Genomic DNA, 13,449 nt, shown 5'->3' with positions numbered 1-13,449 from the left:
TCAAGAAATAAGGAGAAGAAGATATATTATTGTACTCTGAGATCATTACATCAAAGAGTGATATGTCCTCAAGGACTTGATCACTAACTATTCTAGGAGAAGAGATAGAAGGGGAAGGTGCTACTACTAAAGACCTAGATGACTCTATAGGGAGAGACTCCGACTCGCACTCTGACTTAGACGACTCTTCAAACATCGGTCCTTGCCCTGTCTTGATGGATATCTTTCTTCAACTTGGAGTAGTCACTTTGACGGTCTTGCGCCACCCATGTAGTGATCCTTCCGCTGGAGTGATTAGCTTCGAGGGATCGAAGCTTTCGCTTTATAGGACTGTTTGAATGAGCGAGGAGTTATCCTTTTTGTAAGTTGGCTCATCCTTTTCTCGCCCAAATAATAATCCCATGATGTTAAAGTCAAAGCATGGGGTGCTTTCTCCTTATGGACAGAAGTTGGGATTTCATATGTGAAATAATAATCCAAGAAGATTTTAAATCCCGGTTGCCTTATGCCGTTTACGATAAATGGATCGGGAAATTCATGGCATGGATAGTCCTCTCCTTCTTTATGAACTGGCCATTAAGTGTAAGAGGGTACTGATCCATTGGGATTGCTTTCTTTTGGATGCGAGCGTCCCTACGCGCCTTTGATTTTTCCTGGGCTCGCTTAAGATCTTTCCGAGTCAGATCGAAACCAAGTCTAAAAGTATCTAATTTAGGGAGGCCAGGTGACTCTAGCGGTTTTGCTATTCCCTTCTTTTTTCCTAGGGTCATCCCGGGAAAATGTCCTTGTTTCTTCAGAATAGCATTTACAATCATGTTAGAACGGGGGTCATGGCAAAGAGGGGTCCTTTCATCCTCCTGGATTAAAGAGACCTCTTCGTTAAAGCCCCATAAATCTTCATCATCCTCATCGTGTTCCACATTAATTATTGGATTTTCTATAGACTTGATTCTCATAGGTGAAGCATCGATGGTGATAGGAATTCTCCCAACTATGGCTTTTACTTGTTGGTGGAGAGATGAGGGGACGACCTTTAGGTCATGAAGCCAAGGGCGTCCCAACATCAAATTGAATGAAGCTTTGATATCTACTACTTGGAAAGTAGTAGCATGTTCTATTGCTCCCGCCGTTACATTCATGGTAATTTTACCTAGAGCTTGACGACGAGTGTTGTCGTAGGTCCTTATTCCTTGTGTTGACGGGGTTAAATCTTCATCCCTTATACCTAGCATCCTCACAGTTCTAAGTGGACAGATGTTAATGGCTGATCCATTGTCTACAAGAGTCATAGGGACGTTCATTCTCTTGCAAACTACTGTGAGGTTTAATGCCTTATAGTGTTTGTCACCTTCTAGAGGTAAATCCTTGTCAGAAAAGGTGATCAAATTGATGGGACTAGGTAGATCACTCGTGAGGAAGTTAGCCAACCCCTCAGGAGTGGTATCAGAATCTATCCCTATTTTGTCGAAGGCATTCATTATAACCAACCTATGTTCTCGGGATGTTGCCAGAAGTTTCCACACGTTCATTTCAACTTTTGTCTTCTTGAACTGCTTGACGATATCATTATCTTCAATGTTAGGTATGGGAACTTGCTGTGTGGTTGGCATGGGTTGTGTTGAGACGGGAGGTTGCATTCTCTCGCATCTTGTGAGGACGTCTATCGATGAGTCTTCTTCAGCCCAAAAGTCATCCATGGCGTATAACACTGAAGGTGGAAGTCCTACCACGTCTTTTAAATAGACGTCTTCTTCATCACTGTCCCAAACTCCATTAATACTTACATCCTCTACTTGTGGAACTTGAACTAGTTTCTTTTCATCAATAATTTTCTGAATTAAATCCTTAAATTTAAAACAGTTTTCGATAGTGTGACCCCCTGATTGATGGTACTGACAGTAATACCTATCTGTCCTTTTCAATGATTGGAATGTTCTTGGTTCGAGAGGTATGATCTCGCCACTGTCGGAGAACATTTCGAACATTTGTATATAAGGGATCCCAATAGGAGTGTAGAGTCTATTACTCTTCTAGGGTTTTTCGGTGTCTTGTAAAGGAAAACGCTTTGCCTCATAAGTCGTTTCCATGGGTGTGGATTCTCTATTGGGTTCATCTTTCGGGAGTGGAACCTCGTCATATTTCTTCTGAAGTTCCTTTATAGCTTTGAGAGTTTCACGTAGCAAATACGATCCTTCCATCATGGACAGTGTGAGCGATTGTATGTCCTCTTTACTTAGTGGTTCTGGAAGGTTATCCATGGCGTCAAAAAAGATCTCCTCCTCTTATTCGATGGCATGGATTTCTTCAATAGGTTTGATGAGAGACGAGGGGTCGACCTCGTTTTCCTCAACAGATATAGCCATGGAATGAGCGAGAGGCGCACTATCAATACTTGGCTTCTTACTGGCAGGTGGCAATGGCAGCTTGTTGTTGTCGATTAAGTCTTGGATAGCTTCTTTAAGCTTCCAACATTTCTCGGTGAGATGGCCCCTACCTTGGTGATACTTGCAGTGTGCATTGGGATTCTAGTTAGCCGATCTCTTTTCGACTGGTGGGTCCCCAAATGGTCCAATGGGAGTTATAAGACCTTTTGCATTTAATCGATCAAATGCGGTGTCATAACTCATGCCAATAGGAGTAAAGTTCCTCCTAAATGGTATCTTTTGTCCTTGATTATTCATAGCAAGGACTTCACCTAGGTTAAAAGTCTAACGTTGTTCGAGTGGGTGGTTTTGGAAGAAGAAGGATTGTCGTTCTTCTTTCCTTTCTAGCCACTGTTGGAGTTATTGTTGGCAGCTTTTAACTTAGCTAGGTCGTCTTCAATATTCATTCCAATGTCGTAGACGACCTTGAAGGTATGGAGATTATTTTGATACTTGAGATGCTTGGAGTATTTTTCTTGAAGGTTTGACTCTTTTTCACTTGGCACCTCAATCATCTTACCTGATGTTTCTCTCCATTTGTTAAAGAAGGAGGTGAAGCCTTCGTCCTCCTTCTGCTTGAGGATTTCAAGTTCCCTATGGTTAGTCTCAACTTGAATGTTGCACTTGTATCTATCAACGAAAGCGTTTGCTATGGATTCCCAAGAAGAGGCTTTCTCTTTCTCGAGAGAAAAGAACCATTGTTGGCTAACGGTCTCGAGAGATAGTGAGAACAGAGAGGGGAACACCTTCTTGTCGATACCCTGAATACTAATTATTGTCTCGAAGGCTCTTAAATGAAAATAAGGGTTATCAGTTGCTTTGAATTTCGGGATGTCGTTGGCATTGAACTTTTTGCGGAAGAAGATCTTTGTCCACTGAGACCCCTTGTGAACTAATCCCTTGAAATTTGTAGTCGCTAGATAGCTTGCTTAGACTCTCTTGCATGAGGTCCATCTGTTGTTGTTTCACAGGATCATCAATATTAAGTGTTAGGAGCTTCAGTGCCTTAGTCACGGTAACCAGTTGGTTCCTAAGCTCATTGACTTCTTCTTGTGTTGCCATACTATCCTAGCTTTCCTCTTACGAGCAATGGGTTTGTCGAAAAGTTGTACTTGTACGAAAAGGTTGTCTTTGATTAACCATCCTTCCTTTCTTGACCACGCGCTGTAATTTAAACCATTTTGCGTTTTAATTACTTGACTCAAATCAACTTGACTTTACGGTTTTAAAGAGGAAAAATAAAAAAACTAGGTGCATACTTTGGAAAAAATAATGTATATATTTTTTAGGAACCAAGTATGGTGTTTAAATTGGAGGATTAATATCCGACTTACCCCCCTAAAAGAAATGACGGAAAAACGCGCATACAAGACTCTCTTAGACATGGTCAAAGTGTGTATTGGTGTGTGCGTTGAGTGTATGTGACATGCTTGGACTCTTGTGTAAGTTCGGGATATGGGTTAGTCAATAGAGGGTCCATGATTAATTGTCTGGATGCACCGCGCGGAAGCCTAACCTTGAAGGGTTGGCGCGAGTAGATGGGACACCACGAGTTTTAGAAAAAACTCGCTTCTGTGGTTTGGTAAATTCAACAATCTCAGACTTACCTTTTGTTGCTCAGAGCGTTCAATCAGGTAGATGGAGCATGAATTCCCAGAGGGTTATGTCCATATGTAAAACACATATGGGTTTCAGAAAAGTGAGAAAAACTCAATCAGGAAGTAGCATCGAGCAAACAATGCTAAAAACTGGTCGAAATTAGAACTCATATTTCTGGCTCGGTATTGGAAGAATTTGGCGCCATCAATCAGAGGTTGGCGCCAACTTTTGGCTTTAGCGCCTGGCGATAGAGTTGTCGTCTGGCGCTAAAGCCAAAATATTGGCGCTAACTTCTGTTCGCTGACGCTAATTCCTACATGCCTCAGCAACTTTCTGTGCTCGATAAAATTTTCCAGTTTCGCGCAGTGTTATTTCGGTCCTAGTTGTGAAAGATATTTCTCAAATTTCCTACGTGTAAAAACCCTATGTTTTAACTCATTACGGATGGTCTTTCCAATGAGATCTTTTTTATGCATATGACAATAATGTTAATCAGAATTACACACATGAAATACTTAGAACGTTTCGAATCTCATCCACTCATTCTAAATCATTGCCGAAATAAATTTCAGGAATTAAAATAGAAATCCTCCCCAGCGGAGTCGCCAAAAAACTGTAGGGAATATTTCAAGCATTATCTCAAACTTGAACCCTAATGTGATCATACACTAAAGTACAAAGGCGTCCAACGGGAAAGAAGATAGAGCAAAAGAGTCGCCAACAAGTTTTTTTGGAACTTGTAAACCGTTCACGAGGTGAAGGTTACACCCCTTAACGATCCTAGAGATCGTCAACTCCATAAGGTCTTGAACCCAATAGGTTTCGGGGATGAAGGTACAAATCCAACCTAAAAGAGATTAAACCTTCCCTAATAATAGGCCTCTACTTTATTCTGATCGTATTCATGTGCGCTTTCTAACGAACATACAAACAATAGGATTACCCCTAAACCGGTTTATCTTTGTTGGTTGAATATTAATGCACAAATAAATCTATTATTGGCGATCACTTGAATTATAATCATATTAACCCTAAACAAGATTATTAATTATCTTATTAAGCGTGATTACAAGTACTGATTCCCTTTAAACATGCGTAAAAGGTGTGATCAAGCAATAAATAATAAATATCAAGCAACATAATAAATAAAAATAATAATCATAATCATAATCATAATCATGTTAAAGCACAATAATAGCAAGATCCTAGGCATAATACTAATAAGATTAAAAACAAACCCTAGCATGTCACTAAGCAATAAAAATCAAATCTTTAACCCTAACATGATACTAACAATCATAAATATTAGGAAGAAAATAAAAGGCATCATACTTTTAATCATACTTAATATTAAAATTACCCTAAACATGATACTAGGACTACCATAATAACAACCTAAGCACGATTTCTATATAATAATATCAATTAAACTATTAAATTATTTACTTGGATGCCTCGTACCTCTTTCTAATAACAAAATACACACGTTAGTAACTTCAAGGAAAATAATAAAACAAAACAATTAAATTAAATAATTAAAATAAAGATTTGGGACCAAACCCTTAGAAATTAAACCTTTCACGTCTAGGGCGAAGGCAACTTCAAATATGGATAGGTGTATCTAAATCTAATGAATGCGGAATTTTTATATTTGTGAGAAGGCTAGTTTAGAAAAGAGAGAGAGAGAGAGTAATCAAGAAAATCTTGATGAGAGTTGGTGAATGAAAACGGGGTTTTTAGGAAGCTATTTATAGAGAAAATTAGCCAAAAAGATAAAACATCTAAACAGAGTTTTGACGCGCAAAACCAAGTTAGCGCTAAACGCTGACGTTAGCGTCAGGCGCTACAGCTGGCGTTTGGCGCTAACTAAGAAATCGACGCGTTTTCTTAAAATCAGATAGAAATTTCCGTACAGGAGGATAAAATCGTATTTTCCTCAAAAACGTTCTTTTATTCTGATAAAAACTCTAAAAAGTCAACAAAAGTCAATTTATCAATGCTAATTGAATTAGGAATGAAAAGAACCTTCTAGAAGAATCTAGAAGATTAAAACCATTCCTAACTGCATAAGGAATTATAAATCCATATTAGGCCATCCTCTAGATCATTGGGCCGCGTATAAGGCTCAAACCAGGCCCAGTTCAACAATTTGGCCATAACTTCCTCAATATTCATCGGAATCGGGCTTAGAATATATCGTTGAAAAGCTCTTTTCAAGACATATTCAACTACACTACTATTGTATCCATATCATGGACCAACCAAACTGGATTGGCTGTTTTCTTAAAATAGATTTTCAAAAACAGAGAGAAGAGAAAAGAAATTAAAACTATCCGCAACACTAAACTTTCCACACTTTCACTTCATTCGATTATGATTCGACGTGAAAGGTACTCATCACTGGGTTTGGTTTTGGGGAGACACAGATGGGTGTCTACAATTATCATTATTATTGTATTATTATTATTTTTATTATTATTATTATCATTATTATTATTATTATTATTATTATTATTATTATCATCATCATCATCATCATCATCATCATCATCATCATCATCATCATCATCATCATCATCATCATCATCATCATCATCATCATCATCATCATCATTATTATTATTATTATTATTATTATATTATAAGAATTTAAGGGGGACGAGATACAATCTGGGCCCCACTCCTCTAACTATAGAGAACTTGATCCTGCTGAAGATGTGAGCAGTTGCATAAGCACCTATATCAAGAGTCCTTGCGAACGCCTGTACCTGCTTCATCAATGAAACAACATCCTTTTCTAATTCCCCCAAAGACGAAAAGGAGAAAGGAAGAAGACCGTAACCAATAGCCCTACAACGCGCTCCATACTTGTCCCGTTTCCGCTGTGCAGCAACCGACACAACACGATCAGGAACAAAGTCAGACAACCCTGATTGTGTCAAAGGAGAAGATCCCGACAAGTCAACACACACATCAAGGCCCCTATCCCAAGAATAAAACAACATATTTTCAAGTTGAAGAGCCCCTTTTTTGCCTCTAGTCAACCCAACGTTAACCACCTTTCTTGCAAATCTTGAACCAAAAACAAATATCAACAAGGGTGTCGGGAAAAACATTATGCCGATGTTTACTACCCACCATCCCAGCACACGACACTACATGATCTCCAAATATTTCACCATCAAAAATCCTTGAGCAAGTGGAACATGGCGCCGAAACCGAGAATAATGGAACCCCAATCTGTAGCAAAGAGCAGAACGACAAGTGTAGGGAATTATAGGGAATATTTCAAGCGTTAATCCCTAATTTGAACCCCACCGTGATCATACTCTAAAGTACGGTGGCGTCCAAAGGGAAAGAAGATAGAGCAAAAGAGTCGCCAACAAGTTTTTTTTAGGAACTTGTAAACCGTTCATGAGGTGAAGGTTACACCCCTTAACGATCCAGGAGATCGTTAACTCCAATAGGTCTTGAACTATGACTGGTAGTTCGGGGATGAAGGTAAAATTCCAACCTAAAAGAGATTGAACCTACCCTAATATTAGACCTCTACTTTAAACTGATCGTATTCATCTGCGCTTTCTGACTAACATGCAATTAATAGGATTAACCCTAAACCTGTTTATCTATTTTGGTTGAATATTAATGCACAAATAAATCTATAATTGGCGATCACTTGAATTATAATCATATTAACCCTAAACAAGATTATTAGTTATCTTATTAAGCGTGATTACAAGTACAAATTCCCTTTAAACATGCATAAAAGGCGTGATCAAGAAATAAAAATAAATAGATCTAACCAAGCAACATAAATCATAATAATAATAATATTCATAATCATGCTAAAGCATAATAATAGTAAGATACTAGGCATGATGCTAAAAAGATTAATAACAAATCCTAGCATGTCACTAAACAATAAAAATCAAAGCTTTAACCCTAACATGATACTAATAATCATAAATATTAGGAAGAACATAAAAGGCATCATACTTTTAATCATACTTAATATTAAAGTTACCCTAGAAATGATACTAGGAATTTATTGTTGTCACCCTAAACATCAAATTAAGGAAAACATCGTAACATGATACTAGGAATTAAAATAACAATCTAAGCATGATTTCTACATAATAATAACAATAAAAACCATTAAATTACTTACTTGGATGCCTCGTACCTCTTTCTAATAACAAAATACACACGTTAATAACTTCAAGGAAAATAATAAACAAAACAATTAAATTAAATTATTGAAAGAGAGATTTGGGACCAAACCCTCAGCAATTAAACCTTTCACGTCTAGGGCGAAGGCAACTTCGAATATGGCTAGGTGTATCTAAGTCTTGCGAATGCGGAATTTTGTATTTGAGAGAAGACTAGTTTAGAAAAGAGAGAGAGAGAGAGAGTATCAAGAAAATCTTGATGAGAGTTGGTGAATGAAAACGGAGTTTTTAGAAGGCTATTTATAAAGAAAATCAACAAAAAAGATAAAAAAATCAAAACAGAGCTCTGACGCGTAAAACCTGATTAGCGTCAGACGCTGATATTAGCGCCAGGCGCTAATACTAGCGCCAGGCTCCAAGCGTAGCGTCAGGCGCTAATGCTGCGTTTGGCGCTGACTAAGATATTGACGCGTTTTCTAGAATCAGATAGAAATTGCCCGTACAGGAGGATAAAATCGTATTTTCCTCAAAAACATTCTTTTATTCTGATTAAAACTCTAAAAAGTCAATTTATCAATGCTAATTGGATTAGGAATGAAAAGAACCTTATAGAAGAAGGTAGAAGACTAAAACAAATCCTAATTGCAATAGGAATGATAAATATATATTAGGCCCTCCTCTAGAACATTGGGCCGCATATGAGGCTCAAACCGGGCCTAGTTCATTAAATTGGCCATAAATTCCTCAATATTCATCGGAATTGGGCTTATAATATATCGTTGGAAACTCTTTTCAAACCCTATCCAACTACACTACTATTGGACCCATATCATGGACCAACCAAACTGGATTGACTTTTTTCTTAAAATAGGTTTTCAAAAACAGAGAGAAGAGAAAAGAAATTAAAAATATCCACAACAATAAACTTTCCACACTTTCACTTCATTCGATTATGTTTCGATGTGAAAGGTACTCATCACCGGGTTTGGTTTTGGGGAGACACATTTGGGTGTCTACAGAAGCCCCCACTTTGACTGATTTTGGAGAAACGCAAGTTTCGAAAACAAAAGTCAAAGTATCGATAGGGACGGAGAATGATTCAGAACGTTCTGCGATCCTAAATCATTCTTGTAACGCCGATACCAGCAAAACTAGCGTTAGTTAACCAGATAAGAGAGTTAAGAAACGTGTATCTTGCACCGTCGAGCACACGTCTCTGAAAGTAACCGATTTGCTGCTTTATCCTTGTTGTTTTGATGACCTCCTGCAAGCTAGAGAATGCCGTCTCGCTTGAAAACTGCTACGCTTGTAACTGCTTCCAATTCCGCCATGATAATCTTCCGCAAGCTTGGGAACACTATCGAAGATTGCTTCGCTTGAAACAATCCTCTTCCGCTTTGTGAACATCTTCTACATCTTAGGGAACATGATCGAAGACAACTTCGATAGTGTTCCCTAGCTTGCGACAACTCTCTGCAAGCCAGGGAACGCTGCTGAAGATATCCTCGCTTGAAGCTATCCTCATTTGTTGTGATAATATTCCAAAGAATATTATCGAAGACCTCCGCTTGTCGATCTTTAAAAGCTCGCTTGAACTTTGCTTCCGCTATGCCTGTACGTCAGCACTTTTGATGCTTGTGAACCTGTATGTCGGTGCCTTTCCGAATGAACCAGTATGTCGGTGCCTTTTGCGATGAGCCATTGATTAGGCGCTTTAAGCTAAGTGAGACGATCTTTCATCAGGTCGATCACTTTATGTAATCAAGCCAATTACTAAAAATCATGTCAAATTGCTAAGAGGGGCAAACTGGCGTACCAAGAAACCCAAAACATATTGCAAAAAGTTGGAACAACAGTACTGAGAGGCAGAACGTTCTGGCGCCGCATAAATAACGTCAGCGCCACTTATCTGGCCGTAGCGCAAGACGTTGGAGCTAGCGCCTGGAGCTAAGCTTATCGACTGACGCCAAGGTCTGACGCTTTGTGCTAGAGTCGGGTTTTCCTTAAATACCCTTCTCTTCTTCATTTTCGCTGCTGTTGTTCGCATTTCTTGCTCGAGAATTCTCAGAACTTCATTTAATCTGTTCTTGCTCGTTTCTCAACTTAATTCGCTCAAATTTTATGCAAATCAAAGCTTATTCCATCCATTTTCCCGATCTATGTAAGTTTCCTCCTAACTCACGCCGGTTTTGATGAATTTCGCACGTATTTATTCTCGAATTTCTTGAAAATTCAAAATTAGAATTGCTTAATTCTTTTTGTTTATCAAATTTTATGCCATGAAATTGCTTGATTATGTTTATATATTGCCTTGGGAGTAATTTGAGACTTGTTTGACTCAATTTGGTGAAGAAATGAACAAATCACCATTCTTGAACCTATTAAGGTTGGAAAACAATGTGGCTTGTTCTTGATGTTTTTGCTAGCAATTCTTGTCCAATTTGTCACAATAATTACTATAATATTGCAAGAAATTGTTTAATTGCTTGAAAAATGCCGTATATGCTCAATTTGAATTTGTGCTCTGTTTTAGTACTACGTACTTTGTTTTTTGCGAACATAGAATCATGCGGCTAGGCGAACCTTAGATACTATAAAACCTTAATTTATGATGATTCTGAACAATGTAGCATGGCTAGATAGCGAGGTTCGGGTTCACGGTCCCGAGACGTTCGACGGGAGCATGAGCCTATAGGGGACGATGCTGAACCATTCACTTCGCTCAGCTGACTCCCTGAGTGGGATGAGCGAACCTTGTACTTTTCTCCCGTCCACCATCTCTGAGAGGGTGACACGGGGTGTCACAGTTGGGAGGACACGCTGTCATGGTTCCGGTTGTGACGGCTTGGGCAATCTGTACAAGATGTACATCGCTAGAGACGATCAGACAAGACTTCTATGGGAGTCCTGCGGGCTTACTGCACTGTTCGAGACCTCCGAGGCCATGGTTGCCTCTAGCGGGGGTCATCATGTAGTCCGTGCTCTGGTGGAGTTCTTTTGAGACACCACCAACACTTTCCACTTCTCCTGGGGTGAGATAATGGTCACTCCCACTAACTTCAGTCTCATTACGGGACTAGAGTTTAGCTTTGTGGCGCTGCCATTCGACAGCGGGATCGACGTCTTTTCTCTTGAGGTCGAGGAGCTGTTGGGTTCGATTGTTATTCGGGCTCGAGCTGAGGTAGATTCGACTCAATTCAGTGCTAGGGGGATTCGCCGCTCAACTCTAGCAGTGGCTTTTGATGATGGTGCGACTACCCGAGAGAGCAGAAGGTGCGCATCTTTGCACTTATCTTGCTTTCAGGGACATTCTCGCCTGACAAGGGTAGTAGTGCGCTGCTTTACTACCTTCCTGCCGTCCGTGATCTACACCGGATCGGGACTTATGACTGGGCCACCTTGGCCTATTCTCATTTCATCCGAGCCCTGCGGGACTCGTGTCGACATCGGTCCTTCGGGGTGAATGTTGCTCTATCCGGCTTTTTGAGGGTCGTAGAGGTATACTTTATTCCCTATAAAGTTCAGCTCTACATTTCAGTTAGCTCTTGCTGATAACTTTAGCTTCTTGTAGATCTGGTTCTACGAGTACTTCCCCTCAGCTGCGCCGGCGAGACCGTCGCCGCGCAGGCTTCCAGTAAGTGCTTCATGGGCAGCCGCCGTGTCGGGATGTCCACTGCCTATGTCCGAGATTGGATTATCTTGGCATGATTCATTTCTTATTTGACATTTTATGATGCCTTAGATAGATTCTTGTCTAATAGACACTCTTTGTAGGAGCCTGAGGTGTTGTACCAACCGTGGGTCGACCTGGCAGTCCCTGGGTTAGCCGCGCAGTATTCTGCTGAGCGTCGCTATTTCTTGGGGACTTATGGAACGGTTGCGTATCTTAGAGAGAGGGTTGCTATTCAGCATTCCTCAGATACCTTTGTCGTTCCTACTCCTCCACCACGTCACATGTTTAACGCCACGAGGTTGGTGAGCATGTTAGAGTGAGCCGGTACCCCTTGGGGATCTTACAAGATCCCTAGGCGATGCTATGGGGAGGAGCTACTACCGTTGTTAGCTCCAGTTCCTGTACCTGCTGAGGATGTGGCGGTATAATTTTCGGCTTTTACCTTTCGTTAAGTAGCCCCCAAGTGGTGCTTCACTGATTTTGTTTTGCCTTGTCAGTATGATGCTGCTGAGTTCGTGCCACCCCTTATGTCTATCCATTATAAGGGGACATTTGGGCCGATTGAGGAGATGATTCCTCCGGCTCCTGTGGACGAGCGCTTTGTGGAGCGGTTGATTCCTCGTCACCAGACTCGGGTAAGCTTGTTTATTTACAACTTTTTGTCCATATATGTTTTGCATGTTTACTGACTTATTTCTTTGACAATTCTCACGCGAGGTGGTTTCGGCGATGGCATGATGCATGGATGCCTTCCGTAGCTAGCTCGTTCGGATGAGGAACGTGGCTACCTACTGTCGAGACGACGTTGTTCAGGAGGTATCTTCCCTCCTTATGTTTTTGTATTAGCACTTCTACTTTGCATGTTTCTGATCTTAGTTTCGTTTGTAGGGTCAGCCCATTCCTTCTCGTACCCGCACGAGACCTGAGGTGCGGAGGGATCCGGCGAGGTCTAGCTCGAGACGTCGCCGCACTGCTTCGGGAGGTCGGGGCGGTCGTTCTGAGGCTGCTCGTACTGAGGCGGTAGAGGGATAAGGCTCTTCTTCTAATTGTGCACATGTTGCGCCGGTAGGCCATGGAGAGGCTACCTCGGCTCTTAGAGGTGATGGGATGTTCGAGGTCGGCTCATCATCGCAACAGCCTCCGCAGCCTCAGCCTCAGGTTGATATTGGGTGGACGGGTCTTGTGTTGTGTTTTACTCCTCCCGAGGAAATTGGAGCTGGCGCTGGAGCTGGTGGATAGGTTACTCCTCGTACGACACAGTTTTATGAGATGATGGGTGTACGTCCCCCGGCGGCGTAGCTTATTCCTGTGCTTTATTTTGACTTTGTATAGAACTTTGCCTTTTAGTTAGACTCATTATTTAGACATGTTTTGTATATAAATACTATTATGAGTTTATTCTTTATTTATCATGTTTTTTCATTTTTTATTATTGTTATGTGTATGTTTGTGTGTGCAAGGAAATGTGAAAAAATAATTTTGCGCGAAAATTCCGTCATTTTTATTATTGATGAAGGGTATCCGACTTTCTCCCCAAAAAAAAATAAAAATAAAATAAAAGTCAAATAAAATATTGGATTTATAA

Source organism: Chenopodium quinoa, unplaced genomic scaffold (assembly GCF_001683475.1).
Source record: "Chenopodium quinoa cultivar QQ74 unplaced genomic scaffold, ASM168347v1, whole genome shotgun sequence".
Taxonomy (NCBI): domain Eukaryota; kingdom Viridiplantae; phylum Streptophyta; class Magnoliopsida; order Caryophyllales; family Amaranthaceae; genus Chenopodium; species Chenopodium quinoa.
This window is presented reverse-complemented; position numbering follows the sequence as displayed.